The 15,224-nt window shown below is 35.2% G+C and overlaps 1 long non-coding RNA gene across 5 annotated transcripts in view; it reads left to right on the forward strand.

Annotated features, from left to right (window-relative positions):
- Nucleotides 1-6,317, forward strand: part of LOC110346355 (uncharacterized) — a 355,871-nt gene extending 349,554 nt beyond the window's left edge. For all 5 annotated transcript variants that reach the window (XR_002390343.2, XR_015447335.1, XR_015447333.1 and 2 more), the window contains one exon: nt 2,563-6,317. This is a non-coding gene — a long non-coding RNA (uncharacterized LOC110346355). The remainder of the gene's footprint in view (nt 1-2,562) is intronic.
- Nucleotides 6,318-15,224: the final 8,907 nt, after the last annotated feature.

A 15,224-nucleotide genomic window follows, 5' to 3' on the forward strand; every position in this document is an offset into this window, starting at 1 on the left:
CAAAATGAGCTAAATCCTTCCTAAGTTGGTGTGAAATCATAAATATGTTTGAAAACAATACTTCATGCTGGCTTTTCATAAACAATTTGATATCTCTTCACAGCTTGGATGAAGCTGCTTTGCTCAACAGGGAGGAAGAGAAAATACACAATGTTGTGGCCTCTGGTCCTGAAATAAAAATAGTGGTTTGATTAAATGCCAGTTGGTTGTAAATGATAACCCACATAAACGGTGGGAAATCATTACACTTAAGCAGTGAATTCTAATTTAATTTTATGGCCTTTGGAAGAAAATCCCCTAGGCCAGTCAGCAGAAGCTAAGGAATGGCGACTGAGCTGAGAGTTGGAGGGATTACAATTCTGTTAGTCCAGCTCTATGGTGACTTATCTCTGCAGCGGCTAAGTACCTACTGGATTTTTGCTTCTGCTCTGCAGATGGGTCATTTTATGTTTGGTTATGCTACCAAACTCTTGTTTGATGTGCATAGGTTTTGGTTATTTATTGTATTGCTGCATTAAAAATATCCACCAAACTAGTTTTTTTAAACAACCATTTTGTTATATGTAAAAATTTTTTGTAACAGAAATTCTTATCTGGGTGATTCTCCTCCTTCATAAAATGGCACATGCGGCCCTTTGGTGATATCCATCTTCTATTCTGGTCAGTCTGGTGGGAATAAGACAGATTTACTCAAAAGTCTGGTATTTTGATGGTGACAGCCATAAGGCTGGCTTCCCTAGGCCCCCTTTCCCCCCCATTTATTTATAGGACTTCTTACATATTGTTTCTCCAGTATGGTAATCAGACTTCTTACATGGGGGTTCAGGTCTCTAAGAGACCAAGTAGAAACTGCTAGAATAGCAATCATTTTCACTGTAGTCAAAATAGTCACGGACCAATCCAGACTAAAGGGTAGTGTAAGTATCCTTCATCTTAGTGAGAAAGAGACCCAAGAATTTGTGATCCTTTTTAATCTACCATATCATGTGTAAAATAGGGTCACCTAGGGCACCAGAATGTGTTAATGTGTATAGATAAAGGTCCACAAAGATTGTCTACAGTACAACTATTTCTTCACGTCGTGCAGTCCTACAGAGCAGGTGTTATAGGGCAGCTTACCATTGGGTAGAGAAAACTTCAAGTAAAAAATTGTATGGATATCTATGAACATTTAATGTATAGATCTGATAGTTAGCTGGTACCTTGTGGCCCCTATTTTTTGTGTGATGACTTGAATTGTGTTTCTAAGTTTGCTCCTTTGATATAAATGGCCTGGGCTTGTATCAAACACTAAGTGGTATAGTTTATTTGTTGGAGGTTGTGCATGTGTATCTCAGGTGATAGATACAATATATCCTGTTGTCTTGGAAGCACATGTACTTTAAACACCACACTGCTTCTTGTAATCCTGTTAAGATTTTCTATGTTGGCACTGACTGACAGTAAGCGCAATAACATGTAAAGGCACCTGCTGGCATTGATTTGGCTTTGTAGTCAGAAAAGACAAAGGAAGATTACTTTTCAGCATTTTGTACTGAGATTGTTGATCTAATCGGATCTATACAGGGGCTCATATAAAGACACAAGTTGTATTAGGCGACATCTGGTCTGTCTGGCTGGGAGAAAGTTATTGAATATTAGAACAAATTAGGCAGGATTAGAGTACATTAAAATGGTGCCAATACAGGTATCATGCTGGCTGTCTGCTAGAATATGTCACACATCAACACCATCACACTCAGTAAAGGAAGAAATGGTTGCATAGACATATTATGAGAATAAAAGTATCATGGGCCTTTTGTTAGACAGTTGTGATACAAATGGATTTATTCAAACACTTATAAAACCCATCCAGATTTGCTCCCAAGTATTTTTGAAGTGTTTTGGACCAGGGAAGAAAGGCAAAATAAGAGATGGAAGGCATTTCCTAAAATTTACTTTTGGATTACTTTTCTTGATTCCTCAATTCAACACAATAAGAATTTAATTTGAAAAAAAAGAATTTAATTTGTTTGTACATTTGTTCCATATCCATACACTGAACAAGATTTACTGAGTACCTGCTACTTCTAGGAACTGTGCCAAAAGTGCAGACTTGCTAGGAAGTAAAGAAAGGCATAGGTCTAGCTTTTAAGGAGCTTCCAGACTATTTAGGAAGATAAATAAATATATACATAAATGAAACTTAAATTATCTGTAATTATAGCCGAGGTAAGTGTTATGTATAAGGTAAGCTACATGCTCTTATATTTTAAAATCCTCAGAATTTTAGGGAGATTGTGTGAGTTTACTTCTTATTCTATACCTCAACCTGATTGTCCCTTTTTAGGCAGCAATTTGGATATCCCTTCATAAACAGAAATTCAAGGACCCACCCACTTTCCTGCATCTGGCTGAGTTTTTCCCCAGACCTTCAGATTTTTCCTGTGGAGGGGGACACAGTGAGAGGATTGTGTGTGTGTGTGTGTGTGTGTGTGTGTGTGTGTGTGTGTGTTCGGGGGGGAATTACAGGCCTCCTTTGGAAATGGTACAGCTCACTCCTGCCCATGTTTTCTCATTCAGAACTCAGTCACATGGCCATACTTCTCTGAAGAAGGACAGAAGGACAGAGTCACTGATGCCCCCAGAGGAGGAGGGAAATTATTAACTGTCTCTGTCAGGTGGTTTTAAATGAAAAGCGTGCTTTCAAGATGTGATGGATAAAAGAAAAGAGATAAGACACAATATTACGGTGAAGCTTTGTTGATGAAATACATAAATGAGATATTTAAATAATAATATAACAAAATTTATATTTGAATGAAAAATAGAATATTAAAGGGACAGTCTTTTGCCCTCACTGAATCTAATTTCTTCTTGCTGTAAAGAACTCTAAACTAAAGTACTCACTAAGCTAATATAACTAGTTGGTGTCTCAGCTGGGTCACATGTTAGTCTAAAAGGTTGACACTATTCCATGCTTACACTCATCCTTACCCACATAATTGATTTCTATTTTCTACCTTCTGTCAGATAAACCAGCATTTGCAGGTGATGGTTCTTATTCCCAGTGCTGAACTTTCTTTGAAAAAATCCAACTGAAGGAGCCATAATAAACAATAGAATCACTGCCCACAACTGTCCATAACAGTCCATCAGAGAAAGCCAAGCTGAAGAAACCTATGCACTAAGCTTCTTCTTGATGAATTGGTTTGATGAGACAGGGTCAAAAGTCTTCCAGAGATAGCTAAAACTGATCCACACAGATAAACTTTGGAGCCGTCTTTCCTGGGGGCTTGGCCAGTGTGCCATTGGGCAATGAAGGCTGACGGACATTTGGACTCCTGCTCCCAAGTGCTGGCTGTACTGAAGTGTAGGCTGGCTACAGAGTCACTCTAATACTGGAGAGAGTCGCAGTATTTGTTGTGTGTCTTTATATATTGATATAAATGTTTTTATATTGGAAAAACTGAAGTATGTCCAGTATCTTTTGGAGTTAGCTTCTGGGATAAGTAGAGAGAAATAGAGATATGGTTAATATGGATTACCAGTCACTAAACAGATTGAATGGAGCCTATGTCATGTCCACTCTCCTTTAAATTGTTATATTTCCTGAAAGTGATATGAATAATAAATAATATGCAAACAAAAGGATTGGAAAATGCAAGGTGAATGTAGTATTTTTGGGGGGAGTACTGGGGATTGAACTTGGGACCTTGCACTTACAAAGCAGGAGGAGGAACCACTGAGCTAAATCCCCAGCCCAAATGTAGTTTTGATATAGGTAGCCATTAAGAAAGAGATAAGGGTTAGGAAGTATCTCTAAAAAATAGTTGGCAAGATGCTCTGCTTGCTTAATCAGTTGGAGTGCTCAATGCCAAGTAGATTCCTAGGTCACCTCCAGGTTCATGAATAAGATTCTCAGTCTTTTGACTTGAAATACTGCAAGTTACCCAGATACATCTGTTTGGCTTCAAAAGAAGGCACTAGAAAGGGGTGGAGAAAAACCTGAACACTAGTATAGGAATGTAAGTCATCAAATTTTTCTTCTGCGTTTTCTATGTAATATGTCAATTTTCAGAATAAACATTTTCTAGTCATTCCAAGTTTGGATCTAATGAAAGACTATCTCTATGCATGGTCAAATCAAATATATAATATTTCATTCTTGGTTCTTTTAAACAAATCAAAAGGAATTGTTTGCAGTGATTGCTTTTTGCTAGAATTAGCTGTCATGGATCATGTTTGGCATGTCAAAGGTCTTGTGAGAATCAGCTGTCAGCATGGAATAGAATTGTACAGTTGCTACAGGTCAAAGGAGAGAATGTATTTTGCTCTTAGAATTTCGACATTGTGTCCATGGTGTTATAGCTAGTTACATTTAACAAAAGTGAAGTTTCTAAGAAGATCCATTAAAAATCCCTAAAACACTAAAATATCTCCAAATTCTGAAAGATTTATTTGTGAGTCTAATTTCCTTCACAGTGATAATGAGATACCAAGGAGTCGTTTTCAGTACTAAATTCTGATTTACCAATTTTTTGTGAAAGCTTTAAGAGGGACTCACACTTGAAACAACAATAAATCTGACTTTTATGATATTACTCTAGATTCTAGACACTACTAGACTGATAATGTTGATTTTTTCATTGTAAACATAAAATATAGATGATAATGCGAATATTTGATCAATGATCAATAAAGTATTCAGAATTATGTGATCTTTCAATAAATGTAAAATCATGAAACTACCAATCCAGACTCACATCAGTGGTAATGAGTTAAATGACAAGACTCACTTTCTCTCTTAGAGAGGTGGGGGATCTCTCTATTTGGAGGTAACAAATTAACCATCCACGTGGTAATTTCTGAATATATTTAATTTAGAAGAAATAATTTGTTAAAGTCTTAAATGAATTGAATTTATTTGAAAATTGAGTGATTTCATATACAAACCCAGATTTTCTGGATTCTCATTAAAAAATTGAAAGAAAAACAAAACAAAACCAGAGCATAATCGCATTCTTCTATAGCATCAGTTGGAGGAGATGGGCTCCTTGGAACCATCAGGCACTCTCCGACATAACCTTACTCTAGGAGTCTACAACAGCAACCTCTGAGTTTGTGTCTCACAGACTTGAGACTCTTGTTAAAACAATCTGTTGCTCTCTTTTAAATGTCTAGTGCCTTTCACTTAGGATCCTCTCTAGAAGACAACTTACTCTCTAAAGAATGGAGTCAACCACTTGACTACATTCTATAAAGACATATGTGCAAACAAACTTTACTAGGGTGGACAGTTACAGGCACACAAAATTTATCCAGAATTGCCAAATGTAGAAGAAGTCTTATTGTTCTCTGATTGGAATAAGGACCAAAGTTAATGAAATGAAATATAGTGGGAAAATGTGAAGACCTAAATATAAAAAAAATGACTACACAAATTTTATTTCCCAAATGCAAATATTTAAATATCAGTTAAGAGGGCTAGGGGTGTAGCTTCATGCAGAGTGCTTGCCTAACATGCATTAGGCCTGGGTTTCTTCTCTAGCATTGAAAAAAATTAATTTCAAAATTAAAAATATTTAATATTTTATTAGTACGTGTTTGCAGTACATAAAGACAAAGCCCAGAGTATTCCTAGAAATGAAATGTACACATGGGGGAAATTATGTTCTTTGTACTTTGTCATTCTCAGTATTGAGTGACAATCTCTCTGAAGTGTTAAAAAAGCAGGGACCAAAAAGCTGCAGGAGATGTGAGAACAGGTGACTTGCGTGAACAGGAGCCTAAGAATTAAGCCATATTAAGGATGATAAGAAAGCCATATGTTCCAATCAGAGGACTAAAGATAAAATGGAAACAACAGATAAGAGAAATAGACAAGGTCTTTAGATATTGGAAAGGCTCTGTTGTAGCATAGGGTACCCACTTGTGCTCTGTGACTCCAAGGAGCAGAACATGACTTAGCTGGGGGTTTTTTGTCCTTTTGGTATTGGGATCAAACTCCAGACCTTGCACTTGCAAGGCAGACAGCAGCACCGCTGAGCTAAATCCCCGGCACAACTTAGCTGTTTTTAAAATATGAATTTAAATGTGTGAGAAAGTAAATTGCAGACTGTTTAACCTGGAGACACTGATCACTGTATAAGGACAAACAGATTTTTATTAACAGTTGAAATTTCAATACTTACTAAGGAAAGAGATAGAAAAGGGCCAAAATAGACAAAAAGAACAAGTCATGACAAGATACCTAATATTTATTTTAAGATGTTAAAAGTTCATAAATAATAGTCACAGAAATATTAGACATTGAACAAAATCCAATTAAAATTACTTTGAATCCCATACTTTTAGAGAAATCACTGTTAGTAGTTTTTGATCACAGGTTTTCAAATTCCTTATGAGAAATTATACATGTAGACATATTTTTCATATCTTAATAAAAATTGAGACAAAGCTATATATTTCTGTACTGTTTCTTTTCCAATTTAAGATACATAAAAATATCTTGTCCTTTTTTGTTAGTACTATTTAAATTACTTTGATACCATCATATAATATTCAATTACTATATCATAACTAAATATTTGTCTTTAAAAATATATAGTTTTTTTCCAGCACAGAATAATGAAAAATGAAATCTATTATCTTGTCTAATAGTTTTTGTAAGAAATATTTCTAAAATGGTATGACAGTATCAAAGATTTGTGTATTTTTTGAGGAACTATGGTACATATTACAAATTTCACTTCAAAAAATGTCTCACAACTTACACTCCTACCTGATGGCTATGAGAAAGAAAGTTTCCCAAAATCCATATGAAGTTAACACTATTTAACATTTTCCCCAGTTTAAATTTAAATTATTATTTGTCTAAATATATTTTTCTTTGATTATTAAAAGGGTTGTATATTTTCACACTCATATTTTATCTTTTTATTTACTTAGGAGGTAATTATATGATCATGTATTTAGCCCATGTTTTGTACAGGTTCATCTTTGTTCTATTGATTTGCAAAAGTTCTTTTTGTAATTAGGATATTAACTTATTATATTTCCTATAGTTGCAATTTGTTTTTTCTCATTTGTTATTTGCCTTCAAACTGATTTATCATGTGTAGGTCAAGGACTGTGAAGGGCCTAAAATTTTACCCTACTTGTAAGTTAAGAATTGAGTTTGTGATAGTTTCCTAACACTTATCATAGGACATAACTTCTGGATCAGAGAAAGTCGATAGTTTACTACTTACAGCAATAACTGTCACCAGGATGTCATCATTTTCTTAGGTTAGGTTTTCCAGCCCCAATTCCCAAAGGCATCATGACAAAGGCAGGTGCTGCTTCCACATGAAATGAGGTACATTAGAGGAGAGAAGCCTCAAGCTTAGGAAATCCGAATATTTTATAATACCAAGTAAATCAACACAATATTTGCCCTAGCAGAGACATTATCTTTATCTGCTGGATAAATGTCCTTGAACAGATCATTCAGAGCAGAAGCCTGGCCATATTTCTATTCCCAAGACATGCAGAAATGTGAGATCCACAGGGACTTGTCTTCTGAAGTACATGACACATAAGGTTTAAAAATTGGCAAAATCTATCACCTTTCACCTTAGTTTCTTCTTTGTTAGACTTGAGTTATTTTTTTTATTTTTTATTTTTTTAGAGTGTTACTAAACTTCACAATTGGGAGATTCCCACTTCAGTCTTTCCCAAATATTTCCAGCAAGGTATCCCAATAGAAGAGGTCTCCCTCATGAATGAATTTTTAAGTCACCCATTTGTGTTAAATATTCAGACAGATGATTTTTCTATGCAATAAAAAATTTGTTTTAATGTATAAATAAAATTAATTTACCAAAATCAAGGACATTTTATTAAGAAAGATGTGGCTTGTTCATCCTTTAGCTTTAGCTTTGAAAACTCTGACATACCGTAACTAATGGATGGAAAAATTAGGATTCAGAGAAGTCTTAAAAAACTAGCCTGATAAGTAAACCTAATGCAATGATATTAAACAGGGTTTAAAATTCTACCTTCTAAGTTAAGATTTTAAAACAAAAATAACGCCAAGTTGCTTATAGGAAGGAAGAAAACCCAAGAGTTAAAATAAATTCTGGTGAAAACTATGCCAGGATTTCAATTGACCAATCAACAGGATATATAACATTGTCTTTTGATTATGATTAATGTGATTTTCACCACAGTGGTCAGATTAATGCTGCTCTGAGTGGCCATATCACATCTGTAAGGTATTGAGCTTCAGGAACCAGTTACTGGATAGAGACATGTGTAAAATGAGTCTTCTTCAGAGAAATGTGACCAAAAGCATGGATAATAAAGTGTCTCAAAGCCAGGGACGGTGACCTCAGTAAGGTAGAGACTAAAGGATAGAGGTGACAGTGATTTTCAGATGCCTGATAACTCTGGTGTGAAAACACTGTGCTCTTGGAGGAGGGACTAGAACCAATCAGTGAAAGTCACAGGTGAGTTCCACATTAAATATATCTAAAGGAGATCTGCTTTTCCAATAAAGGAGGGGGATTGTTCTTTTATTTCAGTGAAGGTATTCAAGAACAGAGGGGATTGTGTCTTAGTTACTTTTCTCCTTGCTGAGACAAAGTACCTGACATGCAAAGTTAAAGGAAGAAAGGTCTATTTGGCTTATAGTTTGTAGAGGTTTTACTCAATGATCCGCTGGCTCAAAGGCAATGTGGCATGGCAGAGGGGCATCTCAGAGAAGAAACAGTCCATGGCAGGGTAAGCAGAAGGCACCCAGCAGTGAAGTACCAAGCAGCAAGCAGCAAGCAGCAAGCAACCAACAGCAGCCCTCTTTCTATGCTTTGTGTTACATCCAAGCTACCATCCCTTAGGGAGAGTAGCACTCACACCCAAGGTGGGCCCTCACATTATGAACACTCAGAACTATAGCAAACCAATTAGTGGCCTAATTTATTAGTCATGCACCCTTAATCCCAGCACTATACACTCTAGATCCATCCACCACTGAAAAAGCCCAACCTATGACTGCATGGGGCTTTGTGGGGGACATCTAGACACAAGATGTAACAGTATTTGGAGAAAGAATGCTACAGTGGGAATTGTGTCTTTGGAGAAAATTAATAATCTCTTGTTTTCCTCAAATTCTTTAATTCTGTAATTTCAATTTATCAACCAAGTTAGTTATAAAAGGTGGAATAGAAGGAAGAAAGTATGAAAGATGAGTAAAAATAATAAGTTGCTTCAGAGAGTAGATTTTATCTTAAAATGATAAGAAATGGAATAGAATATGCTTTCTTCAGAAAAGAACTATCTTTTCCAGTGGTCACTGCATGATACAGTCATATATTGTTGGCAAGTAATGGGTGCTTAGAAAATTTCATTCTGTTAAATAAAATATCACCTGTCAGGAATGGTGTTCAAAGGATTCCTGAATTATCTGAAGATGTACGAGATGAGTTCTAAATCTTTCAACTCTGAGGTTTTATTATTTGGATTGTTTCTGGTTTGTAACCAACTATATTTTGTTTTATTTGCTCCATATTGAATTCTCTCAATTCCTACCTGAGTAAAAAAATCTTTATTTACTAAAACCAAATCAATATTATATAAACCAAACATGATTACTCTACCAGAAGTGGTTTATTGCTTTTATCAAGCTGCTCTGTTTACTTTGATCTATTTATTAATATATTCTACTGATTTTTCATCATTGTTAGAAGAGAGAAGCATTCCTTGTTTATCCCCAAATATAATAAATGTAGAAGATAATTACTAATAGTATTGAGACTTCAGATACTCATCAGTATTTTAGAGTCTATTTAAACATAGATTTTTTTTCCTTCACGTATATAGATTAGAACTTATCAGTTCAAAAGGATGTAATGATCAGTAATTGGGTATTTAGTTATTAGACTATATACTCTATTTTAATAATATTTCACCATAATAAAAATAACATGACTTATGTAAGAGAGAAACCATTCATATGAAAAGACAAATTTTATGTCCTACTTTAGTTTATGTCCTACTTTAACTGGTGACTTAAAACAACAAAACTTTCCTCAGTTATAAAGTCTACAAGTCCATAGTGGTGTTCTCAGGGGGCCATGTTTTCTGTGAAAGCTCTGGGGGAAGATCTTTCTTTCCTTCTTCCTGGATTTTGTTAGAATTCCAAAATCTTTGGCATTACTTGTGTTGATGCTGCATCACTCCACTCTCTGCCCCTGTCTTCATATGGCCTTTGTCTCTGTGTATCTTTACATCTCTGAATGTCTTCTCTTTTTCTTATAAGGAACCAGTCATTGGATTGAGGGCTCACCCAGTTCACTTTGACCTCACTGTAACTCACTACATGTGCAAACACCCCATTTCCAAAGGAGGTTATATTCTGTGGTTCTAGGTAGAAATAACTTTTGGAAGTTGTGATATCTAAATGTGTCCCTCCTCTCAGAATTCATATATCAAATCCCAAATTTTAAATATAAATATCATGGTATTTGGAGTTTGGACCTTTAGGAAGTGATTGGGTTTAAATGAAATTTTTTGGAGATAGAGACTCCACGATGAAATCAGAACCTTTGTAAGAAGAAAAGCCTCTCTCTCTTCCCCCACACCCCACACCATGGGCCCATGTAAAGAGATAACAGAAAGACAGGCATTCACAAAGCAGGAAGAGCTCTTGCCAGACCTGAATCTGTTAGCACCTCCATCTTGGCATTCCGAGCTGTGAGAACTCTGACAAATAAGAGTTTGTTGTTTAAGCCACCCAGTCAATGATATTGTTAGAGAAGTCTGAGCTGACTAAAACAAATACTGATATTAGATACAGTACATTGCTGTGACAAAAGCTTAAAAATGTTAAACTGGCTTTGGAACTGTATAATGGGTAGAGATTGGAAGAGTTTTGAGGTGAATGCTAGAAAAAGCTGGCATTGCCATGAAGAGACTACTAAAGGTGATTCTCATAAAAGTTTAGAAAGAAAAGAGGAAAGCTGCAAAGAAAGCTTCTGTCTTCTTAGAGAATACATGTGTAGCTAGCTCTATACATGAACAGATGTTAACAGAAATTTGGATAGTAAGGGCCATTCTGATGAAATCTCTGGTAGAAATGAAAAATGTTGGGCATTGGAAAAAATGATTCTTATTTTAAAGTGGTAGAGAACTTGTCTGAACTGTATAAATGTTCTAGCATGTTTTGGAAGGTACAACTTTTTAGCCATAAAATTGAATATTTAAGTCAGGATTCTTTAAAGCAAAGGCATTGAAAGGGTAAATTAGAGTGCTTCTTTCTCCCTAGATTAAATGTGAGAAGAGTATTGAATTGAAGAGGGAACTGTTAATTAAAAAGGAGACAGAATGTAAAGATTTTGGAAACTCACAGCCTATCCATGAGGCAGAAAATATCAAGGGTGTAACTAACTGAAATTTGATAAAGATATTTGTGTGGTTATGAGTTTTTGACCTAATAAGCTACCTCAAAAGAAGCTAGGTATAGAGATGGGACTATGGAGAAACAGTCACCTGCAACTGAAGGTATGAGAGGAAACAGAATGAAATAAAACTGTCAGACTTACTAGACCCTACAGAATCAGACCATATAGCTAATTAGCTCTAGGCATGAACTGTTTCAATATAGGAAAGAATGGTGCCAGAGCGGTTTAGGGATCATCTGGGCTGTTGCTATCACACAGGCCCAGAATGCACAGGCTTCCAGGACAGGCTGCCTCCATGTTGGCTTCAAAGGGCTGGGCCATTGCCATCATTAGCATGTGGGTGGGGCCACTGCCTTAGTTCTGACAGACTTGAAAAGTAGATGCTACCCAGTAGGCTCTGGGAGTGGGTCTGCTGCCCTAGTGCTTGGTAAGCAGATTCTTGAGCCGCGAAAGAATATTCTTGAGCCTTAAGATCTGATGGAATTTGCCTTGCTATGCTTTGGACTTGCTTGGAACTTGTCGGCACACTCTTCCTTCCTATATTTCTTCCTTTTGGAATGAGAATATCTGTCCTATTTATGTCCCACCATTGTGTTTTGGATGCACATAACTTAGGTGGTTTCATAGCTTCACAACTGGGGAGGAATTTTGCCTCAGAATGAATTATACTGTAAGTCACACCCATATTTGAGTTAGATGGTGTGTAGATGAGACTTAGGACTTTCGAGTTGATGCTCGGCTGAGTTAAGGTTTTTGAAGTTTTGGGGATGGAATGAATGTATTTTGTATGTGAGAACGGTATGAATTTGGGGGACCATGGACAGAATACATGGAATATTTGTCTCCCAACCCCTGCCAGAAGTCATATGCCAAAGCCCTAACAGTGTGTAGTACTTGGGTACTTAAAGTTAGGGCCTTTTGAAATGACTGGGTTTGAATGAGGTCATGGGGTTAGAGCCCACATGATAGATTAGTGTTCTCAAAGTAAATGAAAAGACCAGAGAGCTATATTCCTGTCTCTGTCCCCACCCCACCCCTTCAAGGGTACATTAAGGAAGGTCTCACGCTCTCTCCTATGTGAGAAAGCAGTAAGAAGGCAACCATGTATAAGCCAGGAAGAAGGACTTTCAGCTACACAAATGTGGCAGCACCTTGACCTTGGACTTCTAAGCTTCTGGAACTGTGAAAAATAAGTGTTTGTTATTTGAACCACTCAGTCTATGGTATTTTGCTATGGCGGCTCAAAATAAGACAGGAGGACACTATTCAACCCACTACACCTAAACACTTATTTATGCTAATATAAATTTTCTTTCAATTTCTTACCATACTAAAACATATACAACACTAAATTTGCCGTGTTAATATTTTTAATTGTACAGTTTAATGGTATTAAATATAAGCAATTTGTTGTGCAAACATCAACAATCTCCAGAACACTTTTCAGGTTACAAAATTGAAACCCAATACTTATTAAACAAAATATATTTCCCTTTCCTCTCAACCCTTAGCAACCACCATTCTACATTTTGTGTATGATTTTGACTGATCTAGGTACCTCAGATACATGGAATCATAAATCATTTATCTTTTTGTGGCTGATTTATTTTATTTAACATAATGTTCTCAAAGTTCAACCATGATGTGGCATGTGTCAGTTTTCTCCCTTTTTAACTTCTATGTGTATACTGCATTTCCTTCTCCATTCACCTGTTGACGGACACTTGAGTTGCTTCTATGTTTTAGCTATTGTACATAATGTGGCTATGAATATTAATCTTATGGGTGGGTTATTATTTCAGGTTAGATCTTAAAATATTGCAATTTTGTTTTTAGGCAAAGATTAAACATGATATTGATTGGAAAGTCCTGCTTTTCTGTCTTCTCTTTTTCACACACTGTTTGGTCTTCATCACCATGGTAGGAAAATCTAAAGAAACTGAGGATAGCAGAGTTATTAGCAAGCAGAGACCACCACATGTATGAAGTTTTAAAGTTTTCTTTCCATGTGGACTTGAAAGCAAAACTTGACCAGATACATGTAAAAATATTTCTGGGAACTGATCAAAGTAATTACTTCTATATAAAAACAAAAGTTTTGAAGATATACTCTGCAATAATTTGAACTTTCTAAAACTAAATACTGTGTTTTAAATTTTTAAATTTAAATGTTTAAAATTTTATGTTTAAAACTAAATTTTTTAATTGACGTTTTTAAATCCTTTTGATGGGGATTATAAAGTTACTTAGAAACTTACTTAGAAAAGAAAGTAATGTAAATTAACAAAGAAGTAAAAAGCACCACAAATTCCAGAAATTAAAGACTGAAAAGAAGATTTCTAGCACATCTCTCACCTAAAAAAAGCCATGCTTTCCTCACTTGTACTGAATTTTTCCATGTGGGAAAAACTGGCCTGGGTTTGCTAAATTCTATCCTTCTTTTCAAAAGCCAAATATCTAAAATTTCTTGTGTTAAATATTCCAATTTTAAACATTGAAAATTACAAAAAGAGTAATGAAAGAACACTTTGCAAACCAAAAACGTAGGCAGTATTTGGAGGGAATATTTGCCTTTGCAACATCAGGCTGTGACTGAAGTTTCAGTCACTTATTGCTGTGTTCACATTTATGTGCAGTTCACTTTGGGATGTTTTGTTTGTTTGCTTTTTACACGGGCAGAATTGCAGGTGGCAAACTTTACTGTTTACAAACCCATGGGCAATTACCTTGAGGGGAAAAACACCAAGATATTACAAATGTTGTGATACTTTGCAAACATGTTAGCACATATGGTCAACCCTAAAATTAAGATAGGAATTTAGGTTAGTAATTTAAGACATGGAAAATATCAGTATATTTAACTAATACATCCACTGATTTATTTGCAAAGAAAATTTTTGACAGGTCACAGCTGAAGCACTTGATTTAAGTAGTTAACTTTATATTGAAGCTGATGTTATAATTTTTGTATTTTAATTTTCCCTTATAAAATTTCAGCTAACTATATTTTCCTTTACATGACTTTTATAACAATTCTATATACTAATTCTTTCTATATAAAAACCTTTGGGAAGTGATCTAAAATATAAAGTCTATATTTTTGCTACCATAACATAAACTTATCATCTTAATACTCAGAGTGGTATATAAAGAAGTAATTGGGAAAAGTTAATATTATTTCCTTTGAGTTAATATTAAAATAACTTAAATAATTATGCTGTGCAATGCTCATTGTATGATATGGATGGCAAGCTCTTAAATATTAAGTAGTTTTTTTTACTCTTGCTCATGTGGACTTGACAATTTGATTGGTTTTCTTCAGTGTGTCCTATGTCAATCACAGCATCTGTAGTCGAGTTTTCTTCTACTAGTTTATCACACAGAACAAGTTGGTATATTTCTGACTAAAATTGATTTTTTGTAATGGCCAATCACAATTCCAATATTCCTTAGAGAATCTCCTTATTTCTTGGTTCAGTCAAAAGATACAAAGGGCTATTGACTAGAAAATGATTTGAGTTCCAAACTTGTGATGGAACAAGGGAGAATTTAAAGGAAAATATTGACAGAAAGAGGTTTTAGAAAATTCACACTTCTATTGCTCTCTCATACCAGTGATTTCTCAACAAGGGTCTGTGTGAAATAGATAAGAAATTTATGGAAGAGGAAAATAAGCATGACCTACATAGATTAATGAATTTACTGCTCTGCAGAAGTGATAATATTATCTTCCAGATTGGATTATATGGAGAAAAGAATAGCAGTGTAAATATTTTAATTTGAATATCCTTTAGTTCTTGTAGC

Source organism: Heterocephalus glaber, unplaced genomic scaffold (assembly GCF_053883595.1).
Source record: "Heterocephalus glaber isolate CG9 unplaced genomic scaffold, H.glaber_assembly_v1.0 deba00000347, whole genome shotgun sequence".
Lineage (NCBI taxonomy): Eukaryota > Metazoa > Chordata > Mammalia > Rodentia > Bathyergidae > Heterocephalus > Heterocephalus glaber.